We start from the raw sequence: 19,519 nt of genomic DNA on the forward strand, positions 1-19,519 counted from the left end.
TCTATATAATCAAAAAGAGATTGTCTCTTGAGCTTATCTCAACCACTTGCTGTCAATATACTTTCCTAGTTCTTTACTTTCCTGCAGGGCAAGCAGAGAGAGAAATAATATATAAGCAAACAATTTATCAATATAGCCAGAAGCCAGAAGCTACAAGAAACAGAGGAAGAACTAAAGACCAGTTAGGAGGTGAGATTGAGCAATTGTCAGATAGGTCAGAAGAGAACAAAAGATAGAGTAGCAACCAATGTTCAGAGAACAACTGAATATTTTTCAGGCAAAACGTGATTGGATAAGGAAACATTCCTATACTTTTTGTTTTCCTGGAAGAATTGATAGGCATTCTCATTTCAGTAAAACGAGCCCAAAATTATGTAGATCCTGCAGTGTAAACTGAGATAGTTTGCCACATGTGATCAGATTATCATTTCTTTTCTAGCAATTCTTGACATCATCTAACCCTCCATAAACTTACTTTAGGCAGAAAAGACTAATATAGCAATAATAAAGGTAGTAGTATCCAGTTACTCCTTGCAGAGTGTCCTTTCCAACTGAGAAAGGAGCACTGAGATGTTAAGATGAGACGTTAAGAATCCTGGTAGTGCAGTGGTTAGACTGCAGTACAGTGTTCCCTCGATTTTTGCGGGTTCGAACTTCGCGAAAAGTCTATACCACGGTTTTTCAAAAATATTAATAAAAAATACTTTGCGGGTTTTTTCTCTATACCACGGTTTTTCCTGCCCGATGACATTATATGTCATCGCCAAACTTGCATCCGACTTTAATAAATATATATTTTTAATAAACGTTAATAAATAAACATGGTGAGTAATGATCTAAATGGTTGCTAAGGGAATGGGAAATTGCACTTTAGGGGTTTAAAGTGTTAAGGGAAGGCTTGTGATACTGTTCATAGCCAAAAATAGTGTATTTACTTCCGTATCTCTACTTCGCGGAAATTCGACTTTCGCGGGCAGTCTCGGAACGCATCCCCCGCGAAAATCGAGGGAACACTGTATTGCAGATTAACTATACCCACAACCTGGAGTTCGAGCCTGATGGACTCAAGACTGACTCATCCTTCCAAGGTCAGAATGTCAAATAAGGATTTAGACTGTTGGGAGCAATATGCTGACATTATAAAGCATAGCATCCAGAGGATGCTGTAAAGTGTCACAAGGTGATATAATAATAATAATAATAATAATAATAATAATAATAATAATAATAATAATAATAATAATAATAATAAATTTATTGGATTTGTATGCCGCCCCTCTCCTTAGACTCATGCTGTCTAAGTGCTGTTTTTGAGATATTCTCCATATACCCCATGTCTGTTCCTGGGATTCTCTAAGGAGATCCATCTTACTCCTCAGCTTTTTGGAAGAGCAAGGAAAAGGTAAAGGATTTGCTGCAATTACTTACAAGAGTTTTATACATTTTTATGGAGTTAAGTATAGAATTTCTTATGCATCCTTTTTTTCTTCCAAGTTTCCAAGGATTGTAAACAAACCATGAGTTGTTAAATAAGGCAGATGTACTACAGATTCCTCTGTCATTTGCTGATGATATAGTTTCCATGCGTCTAGAAGAACCCTGTGAGGTATCTTTGGAAACATTGGAAGATCTAGAGGAGGGAAAGAGTAATTTCACCTGAGGTTGAATTTACCTTATCAAAGGTTTGATTTACCCAACCATAGGGACAATACTTCTCCATATAAATATGAATAATGCTTGCCAATATAAAATGATTGATGTGACAAACTTTATGATACATATGGTAATTTATCTTCTTGATAAATCATTATACACCTATAAAATATACAAATACATTCTCTCTATGTATTATTTGTCCAATAACTGCAACTTTAAAATAATGTATTGTAAACATTTTTGTCCATATTGTTTTTCACTTATTAAATTTCTGCTACCTTTCCCCCCTTGTTTTCCTGACTAAAAACTAAAAACACTATCTGCATTCCCCCACCCGCCCCAATTTTATACTAGCAATAAGTTTGATACTCTTTATAATGGTGTTTTGGATTGGGACATAAAAGGCAGAGATGGTCTACATAAATGAATAAGGCTCATTTTTATGAATATGCAATCCCTGCAAGGGTGCTTGGCTCTTCATTAAAAAAAATGGAGGGATCCAAGGATGATAGCTTTTCATAAGTACTCCAGGTCATAGATGATAAAAATATTCTAGAAAAAATACTTTTCACCAGGCACTTGCACAATTTTTTTTCATATTTACTGAAGGAGATCTTTATTTTTTAACCTGGATGTATTACTGTAAATAATTTTAATTTTAACAATGGATTCTTTAAAGCAGCAGCACCATTTTTTCCCTCTCTGTTTGTGATAAATCTGGACAAAAGTTGGGGTTGCTTTAATGAATACCAGAAAATGCTGTGCTTGTGGAAAGTCTGAAGCCATTTTTGAAGTACATGCAACCCTTATTATTCATAAGTAACATGTCGTATACATTTATTATTTGTTTGGAAATGATGTAAAATTTCAGCAAATTCTTACTTGCATTTCTCTGTTTGAAAGTCTGTAGAGATTCTCAGTCATCCAGGTCATGGTTGTCTCAATGGTGCTTTTTTCCAGGAGGCAACTAGGCTTTCTTGTTTTTCTTCTTTTGAAGACATTTCGCTTCTCATACAAGCAGCTTCTTCAGCTCTGATAGGATAATGGGGAATGGAAGGATTTATTTTCCTTGCAGACTGCTGGTCCTTTACATCCTTTTATAAGGTCATTGAAGAACTTGGAGGTTTATTTGTGTCCTCAGATACAGTCTGTGTCCCCATTTCTGTTTGCTCAAATTATAGCACATACATAATATTATCCTTAAAAAAACCATCTACCCATCCATCCAGTTGATATATTTATTTTTGCTAAAAAAAACGAACTCCAAAAAATGGCCACACTTTCTGCATATAGAAATACCAAAATATTAGCCCAGTGTAGATCACTTTATAGTGTTTAAGTGGAACAATTACTCTTGTCAAACCAGATGACTAGCCCAGGCCGGTTGTTTACCATTATCACATTTAGAATTCACATGCAGAAGTTATGAATAAATAAATATGAGAAATTCAATTCCAGTTTCATTTCAAGTAGTAAAAGATCTAGGATGCATTTCCTCTTGTATAATTAAATGCCACGTAACATAATTAAGAACTCAAGGAGGAAAGCAGAAAACAATAAAAGATCTGGAATCATAGGATGGAAAAGGGAGGATGCCAAGTTTGCCTATAAAATTAAATTATTGAAGATGATAAAAAGCCAAATAGACTGCCAAGAAATGATGGGGGGCAGCAATTAAAACAATGAATTGACAATTCAATAATACAAAAAATAAAAGTTAAATTGCACTAATTTTAACAAAAGTATAGACTAATATTGTTATTTAAGCTGCAGGATATATATGTATATATATGGGTATGGCTAGCTGATGAGGCCAAAATAAGGCCGAAATAGATATATCCTAATCTCCCTTAATTTTAAAATTCAGCAAAAAAACATGTGACACATACAGATAGAATTGTCGGCTATCAATAAAATTAACTGCCTTGTAAATGGCCCTGGGTTGGGCTGAGAGGCAAATAAGGAGCTGTGATGTTCCTTCAATACACCAGGGTGATTCGACACAAAAATATGTAACCCTTCCCTGGTGCAGAGCTGAAGGGATTGGATACTGTAGCCTAGAGAATAATTCTCTGCCTTACAAGGCAAAGGTTGCAGGTTCAAGTCCCAGTGGGTATGGCTAGCTGATGAGGCAAAAATAAGGCCGAAATAGATCGATCATAGTCTCCCTTAATTTTCAAATTCAGCAAAAAAACATGTGACACATACAGATAGAATTGTCGGCTATCAATAAAATTAACTGCCTTGGAAATGGCCCTGGGTTGGGCCTAGAGGCAAATAAGGAGCTGTGATGTTCCTTCAATACACCAGGGTGATTCGACATAAAATTTGTAACCCTTCCCTGGTGCAGAGCTGAAGGGATTGGATACTGTAGCCTAGAGGATAATTCTCTGCCTTACAAGGCAAAGGTTGCAGGTTCAAGTCTCAGTGGGTATGGCTAGCTGATGAGGCCAAAATAAGGCTGAAATAGATCTATCCTAGTCTCCCTTAATTTTCAAATTCAGCAAAAAAACATGTGACATATATATATGACAGTCTTGGTATATTCGGGTTTCTTCCCATGTAGGATTTAGAAATATATATACACACCCCATACATATATTGTGTTTGCGCAAACACAACATCAAGACAGCCTTTGGTACAGATTAAAAAATAGCCAACATCCTAAGAAACCCCAAAGACAATATCCAGCTAGAAAACCAGGGAGTTTATCAAATACCATGTAAAATCTGCCCAGCCACATATATTGGACAAACTAACAGGAGAGTAAATGCACGTGTTGCAGAACATAAGAATGCATTAAGAAAAAATGAAAAAACTTCCTCCCTTTTCCAACACTTCAAGGATATGAAATTGATTTTGACAGAACTAAATTAATTTCCAAAACAGAACACTACAGCAAAAGAATAATCATGGAAGCCATCGAGATAGAAAAACATCCCCAAAATATGAACAAGCGTGATGATACCTCCCACCTACCAGACATCTGGAAACCAGCCCTCATTAACAAACGTATCCCAGCCATACAAACTGAAACCAGACTCAGAACACACATTGCAAAACAACTAAGTAGCCTGCAAGCTCCAACTACTCAGGATATCACCCCTAATCCAGAATCATTAACTAATCAGCATACCTCAGTTACATCAACCACCCCAGGTGTTACCCCACTGATTCACCAGGAAGTTTCTACACAGCAGGCAATTGCTGAGCCATCAAACCACACCCAGACACCAGTATTTATAGAGGGAAGGCAGCTCAGGTCTCGCTGTGTTCACCCTAGAACAAGGACAGAAGCACCAGCCTGAAGATGACGAGTGGGACCTCATCGAAACATGGGCAGAAATTTCTGAATCCTACATGGGAAGAAACCCAAATATGCCAAGACCGTCATACCTGTACCCTTGAAAATCTACGAATATATATACATCATTCATTCAGGTGTGACGTTCCTTCTATATACCAGGGTGATCCAACAGAAAAAAACATATAGCCCCTCCCTGCTACAGAGTTGAAGGGATTAGGTCTGGTGGCCTAGAGGTTAATTCTCTGCCTTACAAGGCAGAAGCTGCTGGATCAAATCCCAGTAAGGGTGTAGCTAGCTGATGAGGCCAGAACAAGGCCAAAATACTGCCATCCTAGTCTCCCTTAATTTTAAAATTTCAGCAAAAAACATGTGATACATACATACATACATACACATGCACACACACACACACACACACACACACATAAATATATATATAGGGGGGCAAGTGGGATCTTTTGATATGAGCTTGTATCATGCCTTTTTCTCCAGTCTTTGCTTTACCTTTGTTGCTTTCAGTTCTGATTTGGATAAAATCACTTTTGAAGTTCAAAATGGACTCTGAGTTTTATTTTTCCTAAATTCCAATTGAAGCAGCTTGACAGTTGTTACCTAATTAAAGTGACAGGTAGTCCTTGACTTACAACAGTTCACTTAGTGACCTTTCAATTTATTTATTGGATTTATATGCTGTCCCCTCTCTGAGATCTATCAATGTTAGATTGACATGATCATTTTTTCACACATGACCATTGCAGCATCCCCATGGTCACCTGATTTACATTTGGATACTTGACAACTGACTCACTTTTATGATGGTTGCAGTGTCCCAGGGTAATGTGATCAGTTTTTGCAACTTTCTGAAAAGCAAAACCAATGGGGAAACCAGATCAATTTAGCAACCATGTTACTAATTTACAATTGCCATTATTTACTCAACAAAAGTAGCAAGAGAAGTCATAAAATGGGACAACTCCCTTTACAAATTTCTCATTTAGCAGTATAACTTTAGGGTTCAATTGTGGTCATAAATTGAGGACTATCTCTATTGGATGGATTAAAATTTGGATGGGGTCATGCCATTCTCACTGCCATTTTCTCTGCCTAAGTTGCCAAGGTAAATAAAATCATGCATGGGATAGAAAAGATGGATAGAGAAAAATTATTTGAGCAATTTAGGGCTTCCATTCCATAGCAATAAGGTTCATCACAGATAATATCTATTCCCTAACACAAGGCAGGCCAAACCAGATATTTTTTTGCAGTAGTAACTTGAGAGGACAATTATCTGAGTGGAGAGACAGTAATCACTGAGTTACTAACTTTGAATTCACCAATTTTGAAGTTATTGCATATCTATTTCCATTTCATTACATTTAACTATAGCTATTAATATTATTAATCAGCAGTAATATATTTAATAATTGCCCTTCAATCTCAATGACAATTAAAAATTGATTAATTTTTTTTTTTAAATCTATAAAGTCACAGAAGATTGCCAATAAGGTATTATGTGGGGCAGGGGGCGAAGCATGTGCAGCTAAAGTTATAAAGTTCTCTTTTCCTTACATAACCATTTCTAAATGTTCTCTTGAAATAAACCTATTAAAGCAAAAATTTCACTTGTCCTTTGGAATGTTTAATATCTGATGGAAAGGTAAATTCCCATCTGTATCTTGATCCAGGTCAGAATGTACAAAAATCAACTCTCTCAAGCACTCCTGCTTTCACTGTGGATAGAACTATTTTGTGATCATATGTATTCTTTTCTCACTTTGCCTTAAAAAAAAATTCCACCACTTAACATCGTGGAATGATGGTATATTTCATGCATCATGGAGGAAATTTTAAAAATCCAATTGTTGCTGCTAACTTACTGATTGTATAAAATAATATCTGGGAAAGTAATCTCTACAATTAATGATGTTTCTTATTAGACCTTTTTTTCTCTCCTAGAAAAATATTATTTTAATCTTTAAAAAGATCATGGTAATAAATAAAGTGGAAAAATTTAGGAGGAATTTAGTTACCCATGACTCTTAGATTGTTGTGGAGGAAGGAATAACATTTTAAAAATAGAATAACAGAGTTGGAAGGAACCTTGGAGGTCTTCTAAAATGTGCAAAATAGGGCAACAAGAATGATCAAGGAAATGTTCAAAGGTGATCAAGGAATGATCACCTCACTTATGAAACCAGGTTGCAACGTTTTGGTCTCTTCAGCTTTGAATGATGGTGTTTAAGAGATGACTTGATCGAAGTATATAAAATCATGCATGGGATAGAAAAGGTGGATAGAGAAAAATTCTTTTCTCTATCACACAATACTAGGATGAAGGGGCACTCTCTAAAACTCATAGGTAAGAAAGTGAGGACAAATAAAGGTAAATATTTCTTCACCCAGAGGGTCATTGGTTTATGGAATTCACTTCCAGAAGAGGTCATGACAGCTGTCAGCCTGGATAGCTTCAAGGCAGAATTAGACAGATTCATGGATGCCAAATGTATAGATGGTTATTGAAATGGATGTCCAAGTGCAGTCTCTATGTTGGTTGAGACAGGCAGGATTCCCTTGGGTACCATTTGTTGGGGGCCAAGGGAAAGGGGGGGTTGCCTTCTCTTTCTGCTCAAGATCCCCTTGTACAATTGGTGGGCCACTGTGTGACACAATGCTGGACTTGATGGGCTTGGCCCAATTCAGCATGGCTCTTCTTATGTTCTTATGTAACTTCCTGCTCAAGTAGGAAACCCTGTACCATTTCAGACAAATAGTTTTCCAATATATTCCTAAAAACTTCTCATGTTTGAGCATCCACAACTTCTGGAGACCGGTCATTTCACTGATTAATTCTGTCTGGAAATAATTCCATAGTTCTAGGTGGTTCTCTCTTTGATTAGTTTCCATCCATTGCTTCTTGTACTAGCTTCAGGATCTTTGGACATACTTTGCATACTTACCCAATTCAAGATGTATGACATGTATGGTAGTTCAAAGCTGAGATGGGTTCCTCCTGGTTCAGACCAGATCGCCTGAATTGTTTGCAACCTGCTGGTGATGTGACAGTGGTGCCAAGGATCCAGTTTTGTTGATGCTGGTCCGTGGGCACCACCTCCTCTTTTTTTAGAATTTTTGGAGAATTTTTCCATCTTTGGATGGCTTTTCCTCTTCTTCCACTTGGAAAAAAAAAGTCCTCCCTTCTGCCTGCAGGTTAATCCTGAGCTTTATTTTCCACACACAAAGCACAGCTGACCAGCTCCACAGCTGTTTTTCGGGCTCTACTGAGCATGCACGGAAGCAGAAGTGCACGAGTGATGTAAACTGGTGGTAAAGCAGAACCCACCCCTGGTTCAAAGTTTTATACTCTGAGTTCTTTAAAGTTTCATATTGCACTTTCTGTATCTCTCAGGAGTGTCTGGGGAGGAAATGTAGATGTGTTCTGAATAAGATACAACAGACTGAAAATATCCGGCTTTTTCAAAGCCCAAATTTTGCTTCTCTAAAGAATGCCACTGCCAGGATTATTCTGAGCTGGAGAATTCTGGGGGTTGAAAGCTACACATTTCAATTTATCAATTGTTTCTATCTTTATCAATTATATATTGCGAGATGTGGGGAATTGTGGGATATGGGGGAGGGGGTGATATTTATTAACCTATTAAGTATTATTGTCTGTCTCATAAATTGTATATGGATTGTTGTTATGCCCTTTGGTAAAAGGGCATTATAAATAAATGGCATTACTATTATTATTATTTCCAAATTGCTGAATATGAGAAATATTGTAATAAAGCAAGAAGTTTACATACTTTTATATGAGCATTTTAGATATAAGCAAGCAACTCTACAAATGTCCACTTCGTGAATGAAAATAAGAAAACATTTGCCCTGGGTAGAATGTGCAATTCTTCTCCTTCCCAACTCAAGTAAAATCCTCATAGCATGGCGTCCTATAAACTTACTAGTACATATCCAAATGCATCTATCCTTTCCCCTCCAACTTGTAATGAAAGGATCATTCGTTGCAAACCTAGTCTTCCAAGAATCACACTCTATATAAAAACCACTGAAAATTATTGTATTGCTTTAAAGTTTATTATGTGGAGAAACATTTTTTAAAAAAATCCATATTTACAGTTTCTTGGTGCAGTCTCAGAAGAATAATTATGTGAGAGTTTTACTAAATGCTTAAATCCATTCTGTTCTCTATCTCCTCCCCACCCCCCAAAAAATAATAAGCTTGCATTGGACCACCACACATCTACTTTGATAAAGTATGCCATATAATCATTACCTGCCCTTTACCATCTCTCCTTGATATCAAATTTTGCCATTTATTTTATTAGAATTCTAACTAATTTTGACATGAAGGATGGCACTGCTGGATAGCTAAGAGGATTAACGGAAGTTTTTAAAAAAAGAAAATATTTGATTTATCTGCTGATTCATCACAACTTTGATCCAGTGTAAGGGCATTGGTTCTAAAGTAATGTTTTGACACAGAATAAAAGCTTCAGGCCAGGAAATGTACAGCTTCCACTTTGAAAAGCATAACTGTCTGAGATGAGGATGCTAAACCGGGGCGTTCTGATAAAGATGACCTTTTAGACTTTCTGCTGAATTTGACAAGCTGTTGCTTGTTTGTCACTTAGTTTCATGGAACAGCAATGGGGAAAAGAGTTGTTGACTTTCTGCATGCAATCTGTTTTCCTCCATAATTCCAGTGGATAATAGTTTGTAAAGCTATAAAAGAGTTAATATTTCAAGGAAAGATTTTGGGCACACATATTGCCCTCTCTTTACATTAAATGCATGTTTTCCCAATGTTGCACACTTGCATTTTTCCTCCTTTGAATTAAGGTGTTTGCTCCTTCTTTGTTTGTCTGCATAACAGGAGATCCACATTGTGTTTTTGACAATAGTGGGAAAGTGATTTGCCATGGCCTTCTTACAGGATTATTTTCTGAACTTTCAAGTCTACTTTACCACCTGGGGAAATTCTTTGTAAATTCTTACTCAAGTAGTAACTGGGTCAAACTCTACTTAGCTGCTTTGAAATTAGCCAAAGTCAGGCAGTTATTAAAAGTCAGATATAAGTCAGGAGCTGTGGTGGCACAGTGGTTAGAATCAGGGGTGGGCAGCAGACAGGACGGGGTGGAATGCAGTTGGAGGGTGGAAATTTATTTATTTATTTATTTATTGGATTTATATGCCACTCCTCTCCGAGGACTCAGGGCGGCTCACAACATAAATGAAGTTGTGTGCCCAGCTCCAGCTGACTATCCCACCCTCCCATCCTCCTCCTCCTCCTCCTCGGAAAGCGGCAGGGAGACCAGCACCGGCAAGAGTTGCAGGGGGGCCATTTCCTCCCCCCTCTTTTCTCAACAGCTGATCGTTCAAACCACTCCCACCTGGTTACATGGACGGCAAGCCACTCCTACCCAGTCACATGACCATCAAGCCACACCCACAAATAAGCCACACCCACAGCGTGGCAGTAAAAATTTTGGCTGCCCATTATTGGTTAGAATACTGTACTGCAAGCTACTTCTTCTAATGCTGATTGTCGTCTGCTTGCAATTTGGCAGTTTGAATCTCACCAGCTTCAACCACAACAACACAAGAGCACACAACAAATTCAAGCTTAATATTAACTGCTCCAAACTTGAATGTAAAAAATATGACTTTAGTAATCGGTTTGTCAAAGCATGTAACTCATTACCGGACTCTGTAGTATCATCCCCTAACCCCCAACATTTTCCCCTTAGACTATCCATGATTGACCTCTCCAGATTTCTAAGAGGTCAGTAAGGGGTGTACATCAGCGCACTAGAGTGCCTTCTTCCCCCTGTCCTATAGTCTCTCCTATATCTCGTATTTCTTCTCTACTATATCCTCTATAACCTTCATTGTGTATTATTGTGTATTGGACAAAATAAATAAATAAAAATAAAAGGTTGATTCAGTTCCAAGGTTGGTAAAATGAGGGCCCAGATTATTGGGGGCAATATGGTGACTCTGTAACCTGCTGTAAAGAAAGGGCTGTAAAGCACTGTGGGCAGTACATAAGTGCTATTGCTATTGAGATGTCTGAATTTCGGTCTAACAGCCCATTAGTACCAATACAAAGATAGTTTCCTCAAATCCACATCTGAGGAGCTATCCCTTAACGATGGCAATTTGATTAAAGATAATGTTAAGTTTAACTGTCCTCTTAAATAAATTGCATCATAAATATATAGGTTTATTCATACTTCTCTTTTTCAGAAGCAGGTGGTCCTGAAGGAGGTAGGGCAGAAAAAACTATTTCCAACAATGAGCGTGCATATTAAAGGACCTATATCAAGTGCTGGCTTTCTTGTGGTGGTCCATTCCTTCTTGTTCTCAATGTAGTTTAGTATATTTAGTATATTTTTAGTATATTTTTAAGTTTAGTATATTTTTAAAAATAAAATGATCTAAACACATAGTTTAATCACACATAATGTTCAATGTATGGAAAATAAAGAACAAATTTATAAGACAATATCACCAAAGGTGAGAACAGAATCTGCAAAATAATAAGCAAGAAGAGAGAAGGGGGAGGAAGGGAGAGAGAGTTAGAGCATCATTCTCTTCCAAATGATTTAAAGAATTGATTTGGAACTTGTTTAAGAAGATGCCAATTTTTTTTATTGGAGGAATCTTCAAATCTACAAGATTGGGTTTTTTTAAAAATTCCCAGCCAATGCCATTTCCACACTTAAATACCATTAAGACAACGAAAAAGAGATGATCATTTTCTAGTAGTTTGCTACAGTAAATTTGGTAGTTAGTTCAAAACAAAAGTTGAAAAACAAAAATCCTGGAGAAAATGGACAATAAACTAAGTCAACATTCATCAATAAAGATAATTCTGATTCCTGCACACTGCTGTTCCCTAAAACTTTCAGCCAAAGTGAGCAATTTAATAGACAATGCCAGCAAAGATGGAGCTTGCAACTAATTTCATTGTGGTTGTTTAATTGCAAATTCTCCAACACTTTGGAAAAAGTTCAGAGAAGAGCAAGTAACATTATCAAAGGCCTGGAGACTAAAACATATGAAGAACATCTGCAGGATTTGGGTTTGCCTAGTTTAAAGAAAAGAAGAATTAGAGGTGACATGATAGCTGTATCCCAGTATTTGAAGGGCTGCCATAAAGAAGAGGAATTCATATATTTCACTTCAGCTTTTATCTTTGGCCACCAAAACTGGTGCCAGGTTAAGTGGAGAGTCTTTAGAAAACCAAAGTGCCCCCCCCCCCACAACTATGTTCTTTTAAAATATTATAATGTGAATAAAACAAGCGTTGTAAATTGTATTGTTACATTACTGGTAGATAGCTCCTGGAATTCTTAAAGATCATTTTTTACCATAAAATTGCTGTTTCATTTTTTATAGTCTTAATTTTCAATAACTGTTCTTTTTCCCCCAAGCTTCCATTTCAGAGATAATTCAATGATAAGCATTTCTACTTTCTATTTAATATGTGCTACAATCATTCTTAACAGATGCATAACTCTTTGGGGAAATTACCTGTAGTAGTAAATTTACTTCTAGATACTGGCTACTATGTGAGCAATAGTTAGAAAAATATTGTGTATTCTGGCTTGAAAATAAAAAGCTCTTATGCACAGCTAACAACATGCCGTGATGCAGAAATTGACACAATATCCTGAAAGCTTTATCACAGATCATTGTACCGTTTCAAAATCTACTGCCAGGTACCCCCCAAAAGTATAAGAAATGTTAATTGAAGAACATCCTTGACACTTACTTGATTAAATTTCTGAAATGAAATATTGCTCTGAAATTCATAGGGAATGATTTAAAACTGCCATGCTCAGCTGCTGTATCTAAGCAGGACATTTCCCTGTTTAGCTAGTCTTGATGCGATTTAAAGCGAGGTATATATTCATGGAAAAAGCAAAAAATGTTCTCTTTTATGGGCCAATTAAAATGAAAATATGCAATATGTTCATTTTCATGTTTTTTAGCAGACGTGGAAAAATGAACTTTCATTTTATGAAAACCAGAAGATTATTATACAGATGTATTGAATAAGAGTAGTGGGTAGAATGCAGTACTGCAGGCTACTTCTGCTGCTTACCGGCTGCCTGCAATTTGGCAGTTCAAATCTCACTAGGCTAAAGGTTGACTCAGCCTTCCGAGTAGGTAAAATGAGGACCCAGATTGTTGGGGACAATATGCCGACTCTGTAAACTACTTAGAGGGGGCTGTAAAACATTGTGAAGTAGTATATAAGCCTAAATGCTATTGCTATGCTATTAAGGTGCTAGCCTAGAAATTCGCCTAGAAACCGTGAGCATCAATTCTGCCTAAGATATGAAAATGTGTGGGTAACTTAGGTCAATCATTCTTTTTCAGTCCAACCAACTTTACAAGGTGGTTGTTATGAAGAAAAAAAGAGGAGGTAGAGGAGGAGAAGGTAGGTTCTCTGCCTTGACCTATTTATAAAGTAGAAAAAGTGGAATAAAAATCTAATAAATAAATAATTATTCTACCTTATATATACAGTGGAACCCCGACATAAGAGCTGCTCTACTTAAGAGCAACTCGAGATAAGAGCTGGGAGGGGAGAGATATTTTTGTTCTACTTACAAGCCCAAATTCGAGATACAAGCGCCAAGGAGCTGTCTCCTGAAGCCAAACGCTAACTTCCGCGTTCGGCTTCAGGAAACAGCTGCGAAGCGGCGCGCGTGTTTTAAAAGGTTGCAGCTGACCTGGGGGGCTCGGGGGGGGCTTGCAGCTTTCTTTCTTGCTCTTTTTCTTTCTCTCTTTTACCTTCCCTTCCTCTATTTCTTCTTTTCTTTCTCCTTCCCACCTTCTTCCCTCCCTCCCTCCCTTCACTCATTCCTCTCTTACTCTCCCCTTTCATAAGTTTCCTTGCTTCCTTCCTCTGTTCCTGTCCCTTCCCTCTTTCCTTCCTTCCTTCCCACCCTCCGTCCATTCATTCACCCATTCCTCTCTTGATCGCTTAAAGCCGGTCCCTGGTGCAAAAAGGGTTGGGGACCTCTGTCCTACAGGATTGGGTGGCAGAGAAGTTGAACATATGTAAATTTAAAAGTTTAAGAAAGTTTACAAGTTAAGTGAAAGAAACTTCATTATTCATTTATATGTACATGTACATTTCTTCATTAAAAACATGTCTTTCTGCATAATTTAGACTAACTTTGTGAGTTTTTTGAGAGCTGGAACCAATTAAAATTATTTACATTAATTCCTATGGGGAAAAGTCGTTCGAGATAAGAGCTGCTCGACTTAAGAGCCCAGGTCCGGAACGAATTAAACTCGTATCTCGAGGTACCACTGTAATTCGTTTATATTTCTAGTTCTTTTCCCTCACATAGCAGGGGAATATACTGTAGATACATGTGGTGAGTAACACTTTTTAGAAATGTAAGACTTATGAATAGTTAATAAACTGATATTTTGAATCTGATGAAGGTTGTGCACTGCTAGAGTTTTACGACAGGCTCTTATACTTAGTGATTATTCCATAGATCTTGCTATAGATGTGTTGGTTCACATTTACTGATCCAAGTTTAAATTTATATGGACTATGTGGTAACAGCCAACTGCCATTGTTTTCATGGATCATTATAATATTACAAGTAGTTAATGTAGTATTAAACTACCACTATGTATTGTTTTTTTTTCTGAAGAAAGCTCAATAAAGAGAAAATGCTGACAATATAAGGACAATCTAAATTTTATGCCCAGTACCAAGATTATATTTAGGCCTCTTGAAAAAATGCTTCATTTTTATAGATTAAATATTGTGAGGTCATTTTTTTCTGTTTTGATAATTCAATTGTTTTATCTCCTAAAACCCCAATAATTATGAGAAAAAAGGGCCAATGTTAGTCCATAATCTCTGTATTTCAATTGTCAAGGTCCAGCATTTTACAATCTTTTTAATTTTCTTCTGAGATATTCAGCTGTCATTTTATGTAACAACATCAACAAGTAAAACTTGCTATTTCTTCTACTTTTGTGATGTCCATTATATTACGCTCTAGATGATACCCCAGCTAATTTTGGAAGCCCATAACATATTTACATGGCCATTGTGGAACACTTTTTTCTGCCTTATGGCCATATTAATGATTTGAAGCATCAAATGCACACTTTTTACATAAATTCCAACAAAATATTTCATTTAAAGATGATGCAGCATATACTAATACAGTGGTACCTCTACTTAAGGGGTGATTTGGTTTGTTCAACCATTTTGCCATATCATTTATATAAAAGTTGAAAAGTAAGGGGGCCAGGATGCATCCCTGTTTAACCCCTCTTTCAGTTTTAACTGGCTTTGAGAGGGACCCTTGCTCTGGGCACTTGGAGAGGGAATAAACTTCTGCCAGCGCCCAGAGAAAAGAAATGCTCTCTTCGCTCTGGGCAGCCATGGAGTCACCACAGCGAAGGAAAGGCACCAGCTACAAAGTGAGCAAGCGAGAGGAGAGGGGAACCCTTCAGCATGGGAAGGAAGAGGCAGCAGGTAGCAGCAGCAGGAGCCAGTGTATGGGAGGCAATGTATGGGAAGCAGCCTCACCCTGGGTGTATTGGAGGCGCGTGCTCCTCCTCGCCACCTTAGAGTCCCTCTTTTTTTTTAAAGCCTTAAAGTTTTGGATTTTTTTGATTCCCCTCACCTCACCTTCTTCCTTTGGCAGCGACTCTCCTCCTCTTCTTACTCCTCCTCCTCCTCCCACTCAAATTCCGAGCTTTTATTTCTTTCCTAATGGGTTTGCAAGCATTATTTGCTTTTACATTGATTCCTATGGGAAAAATTGCTTCTACTTACAAACTTTTCTACTTAAGAACCTGGTCATGGAACAAATTAAGTTCTTAAGTAGAGGTACCACTGTACATGAAAAGAGATAGACGGCTTTATTTCTGGCAAGTTTCTCCATTTTTTAACTGTGTCATGGATGTGGATAAAACCATGTGTTTGACCCAAAGTCACCTGTTAAGGTTACATATCTGACTTGTGTTAAGCTATCCAACTCCAACATGTTAACATGGAAGCAACCCTTACATTGCAGTTGGAAGCACTCAGTGTAATAGATGCAGTGAAGGACTACCAAAAGTTTTACTACCACACTGTGGGCGTGGCTTATTTTGTGGGTGTAGTTTGATGGTCATGTGACCAGGTGGGATTGGCTTGACAATCATGTAACTTGACCAAGGATTTTCCAAGAACCTCAAAACAATACCCATATCAATGGACTCAAAACAAGCAGGTCATCAAATTCACCCACATTGGAAAGGAGGGGGAGGCAGAAACCCAGATCACATAGAATTAATTCCAGATCATATCTCCTTATACTTTTCCTAGACACTTTTGTTTGTAGCAAAAACAAATAGCGGCATACAAATCTAATAAATAAGTAAATAAGTAAATAAGTAAATAAGTAAATAGGTAAATAGGTAAATAGGTAAATAGGTAAATAGGTAAATAAGTAAATAAGTAAGTAAGTAAGTAAGTAAGTAAGTAAGTAAATAAATAAATAAATAAATTTCCATCTTTGGGGGTTTTAAATGCTTTTGGTAAGAATACAAAGGTGCTCAAAGAAGATGCTCTGAATTTTCTTTCAACATCTTTCAGTGTAAATTGGATGCTCTGGGGTGCAACTCCACTTTCGCTACCCCACTGCGTTTCCCCGCATCCAGGCAGGATCACGAGATAGGCAGAGGATACTTCTCTTTAGTGACAGCAATGTGAACCATTCTATGTAATATTTCTGGCGAGCATATTATCAAATTTGGATAGTAATTAGATTATATGTGTAAATTTAATGCAATCTGATTAATTTAACATTAAAATAAATAATAGCAGGGCTTTTGTGACTGTTCTTATTACTGATTCAAAGATAACTGCTATGGTTTTGTATAATTATATCCAGCCTCTGAGCTTTATCAATTTCAATAAATCAGATGCTTAAGAACAAGTTATATAATGCAATGCAGTGCACATCAAAGCTCCTTAGCATCAGAGTAATGAAGATGAAGAGACAAAATAGGAAGCAAAATGGCTGAATCTTAGCAATATCTGATACCACATCCCATTTTCATTGATTGGTGATGATAACACAGAGATGAATGATTAAAAATGTGTCCTTGAATTCAGAAGAAGCAAGGTAGCTGGCAGACAGTAGTATTTCTGACTGTCAAGCCCATTACTCCCAATCTGGCTTCTGAACTTAATTTAAGCCCTGATCTTCCTCCATTATTGAAACAGTATTTCTTTTTATTTAATCCGCACTTCACCTTTGATCACCATACAATCATGAATGGAGAATCCCAAAATAACTCTCAAAGTGCTCAAAGATGAATCTTGTCAGAAATGAACTCCGCTCTGAAATGAGCTCAGTAAGGAAGATAAATAGAGCCACCTAACTCAGCGATTCAAACTCAAGATAGGACCATTTCACAATTTATGGGATAATAAAACGCTCAAAGCTTGAATAATATAAAAGAACTCATATGGCTGAAAAGAATTAGATTACCTGCTACAACAGCTTTCCAAAAAATGAAGCCACTCAGGTGTTCAGCTGTATCAATAATCTTAATTAATACTCCTATGAGTAGATAGATACACATGTACATGGGGTACCTATCACACTATTTCCTTCTTGGATGAGAATCATATTAGAGCACTGAAAGAAAGGAGGAAATACTAAGCCACATAGATTAAATGCACTGAGTCGTGTTTTTGTTTTTAAATAAAGTCAAATGTCAAAATATGAAGGTGGATGTCAATAGGAACCATATTGACATGGATAAATATGGATATCAATATTAATATACAGAAAGAAGGAGAGCTACAGGGAACTATATGCCCTATAGATTTAGCTGCATTTCTTTTTAACTCCCTTCTCTGTCTAAGAATTTAACTGCCTCCATCTAATAATACATTTCTTGATGTATACTTTTCTTGACTTATCACTTTTCCTTTATTTATTTTGCCACTCAATCCTCATTCCTTCTATCTATGTGACCAAACATCTCAGAATACTTTTTTCTATATTGATTAATACTTTATATTCCTTACCCCATTAGGTAAGATGCCATACATATGCCATACATTCGCACTTTCTTATGGCTGTCAGCCCTGAAGCTATGTTGGAGCATCTTCCATGACCAACACAGTGAGGTTGATTGTCAGTTGTGAGAATGGAAGGGGGAAATAGAGATAGCTGGGGACTTGTAGCCCATATATATTCCTATAAGGTGCTGGGGAGGCATGGACTGAAGCCACTGGAGTTGGGATGGTGACCTGATTTGACCATGTGATTGATGTGTGTATGGAGGGGAAAGAACTTTGGGTTTTGATTTGGATGGGGAAAATCTCATGTCTTTCAGAGTCGGGTTTTCACCAGCTGGTGCCAATATGACAGGCCTAAGAAATTCATACTTTGAGGAAACCCCAGGCCTTGGCGTTTTGACTGGTTTGGGTTTGTTACTTAGAATCCTGATGACAACATTTAACTTACATTCATATTGTCCCTGCCCTAAGCATTTCTGCCTTCTACATAAGCATGTTCTTTGCCACAGTTATTTTCACTTACTTTGGCAAACATTTATTCCTGACAAAAGACCACATGTACTTGTAACTTTTCTACAGTTTTTGCATATCTTGAAATTTCAACCCCTATTTTCTTAAGATAAACTAATTCTTCTACATGCTCTTTCTTTCCCTCTCTGTTGCCATTTGTATAAAAAAGACAGATATTAAAACAGATACAAAATGTTAATTCTACTTTTTTCTCCTGGAAATAAAACAATATTGACTGTCCATCCTTGGTTCTGGGGAGAGAGAAATTGCCCCCCTCAGAATGGGTTTGCAATCCTAGACTCACTGCTAAGATTAGACCAACATTTGACAGCTGTAACTAGGGGGACCTTTGCACAGGTTCACCTAATGCACCAATTGTGACTCCACTTGGATCAGGAGGCTCTTCTCACAGTCACTCATGCCCAGCGTTCCCTGTAAGCTGCGCGCGCCGCCCAAAATACCCCCTGCGCACCCTTTTCCATGGGCGCGCGCTCCCCATCCCCCTGCCAGCCCGCAGGGGGATGGAGCGGGGAGGTGCGGCAGTAGGAGGAAAGGGAGCCGCGGCCGCCCCTGCCACCCCACAATGCCTCCGGCCAAACGCGCCCCTGATTTCTCGGCCCTGCCCTGCTGCCCACCCGATCCACCCCCTCTCCTCCTCCGCTGCCTCCTGCCTTGGGGGGCGACTTCTGCCGTGGCAGTGGTGGCTGCAGGACGAAAGCGCTCCCAGGTAGGGGGCTGCGAGAGAGTTCCCAAAGCGTTCAGAGAAAGCGCTCTCGCAGCCCCCTCGTCGTCGGTGCCTCCATTCCGGAGCTCCGCCTCACAGCTGATCACCCTGCCGCCGCCCCACGGCTACTGCCCAATGTCGCTGCTGAGAGAGAGAAAGGGGGGGGAGAGAAAGATAGCAAGAGAGAGAAGAGAAAGAAAGCAATAGAGAGGGAGAAAGAAAACAAGAGAGA

The sequence above is a fragment of the Erythrolamprus reginae genome, chromosome 2 (genome assembly GCF_031021105.1).
Source record: "Erythrolamprus reginae isolate rEryReg1 chromosome 2, rEryReg1.hap1, whole genome shotgun sequence".
Classification (NCBI taxonomy): Eukaryota; Metazoa; Chordata; class Lepidosauria; order Squamata; family Dipsadidae; genus Erythrolamprus; species Erythrolamprus reginae.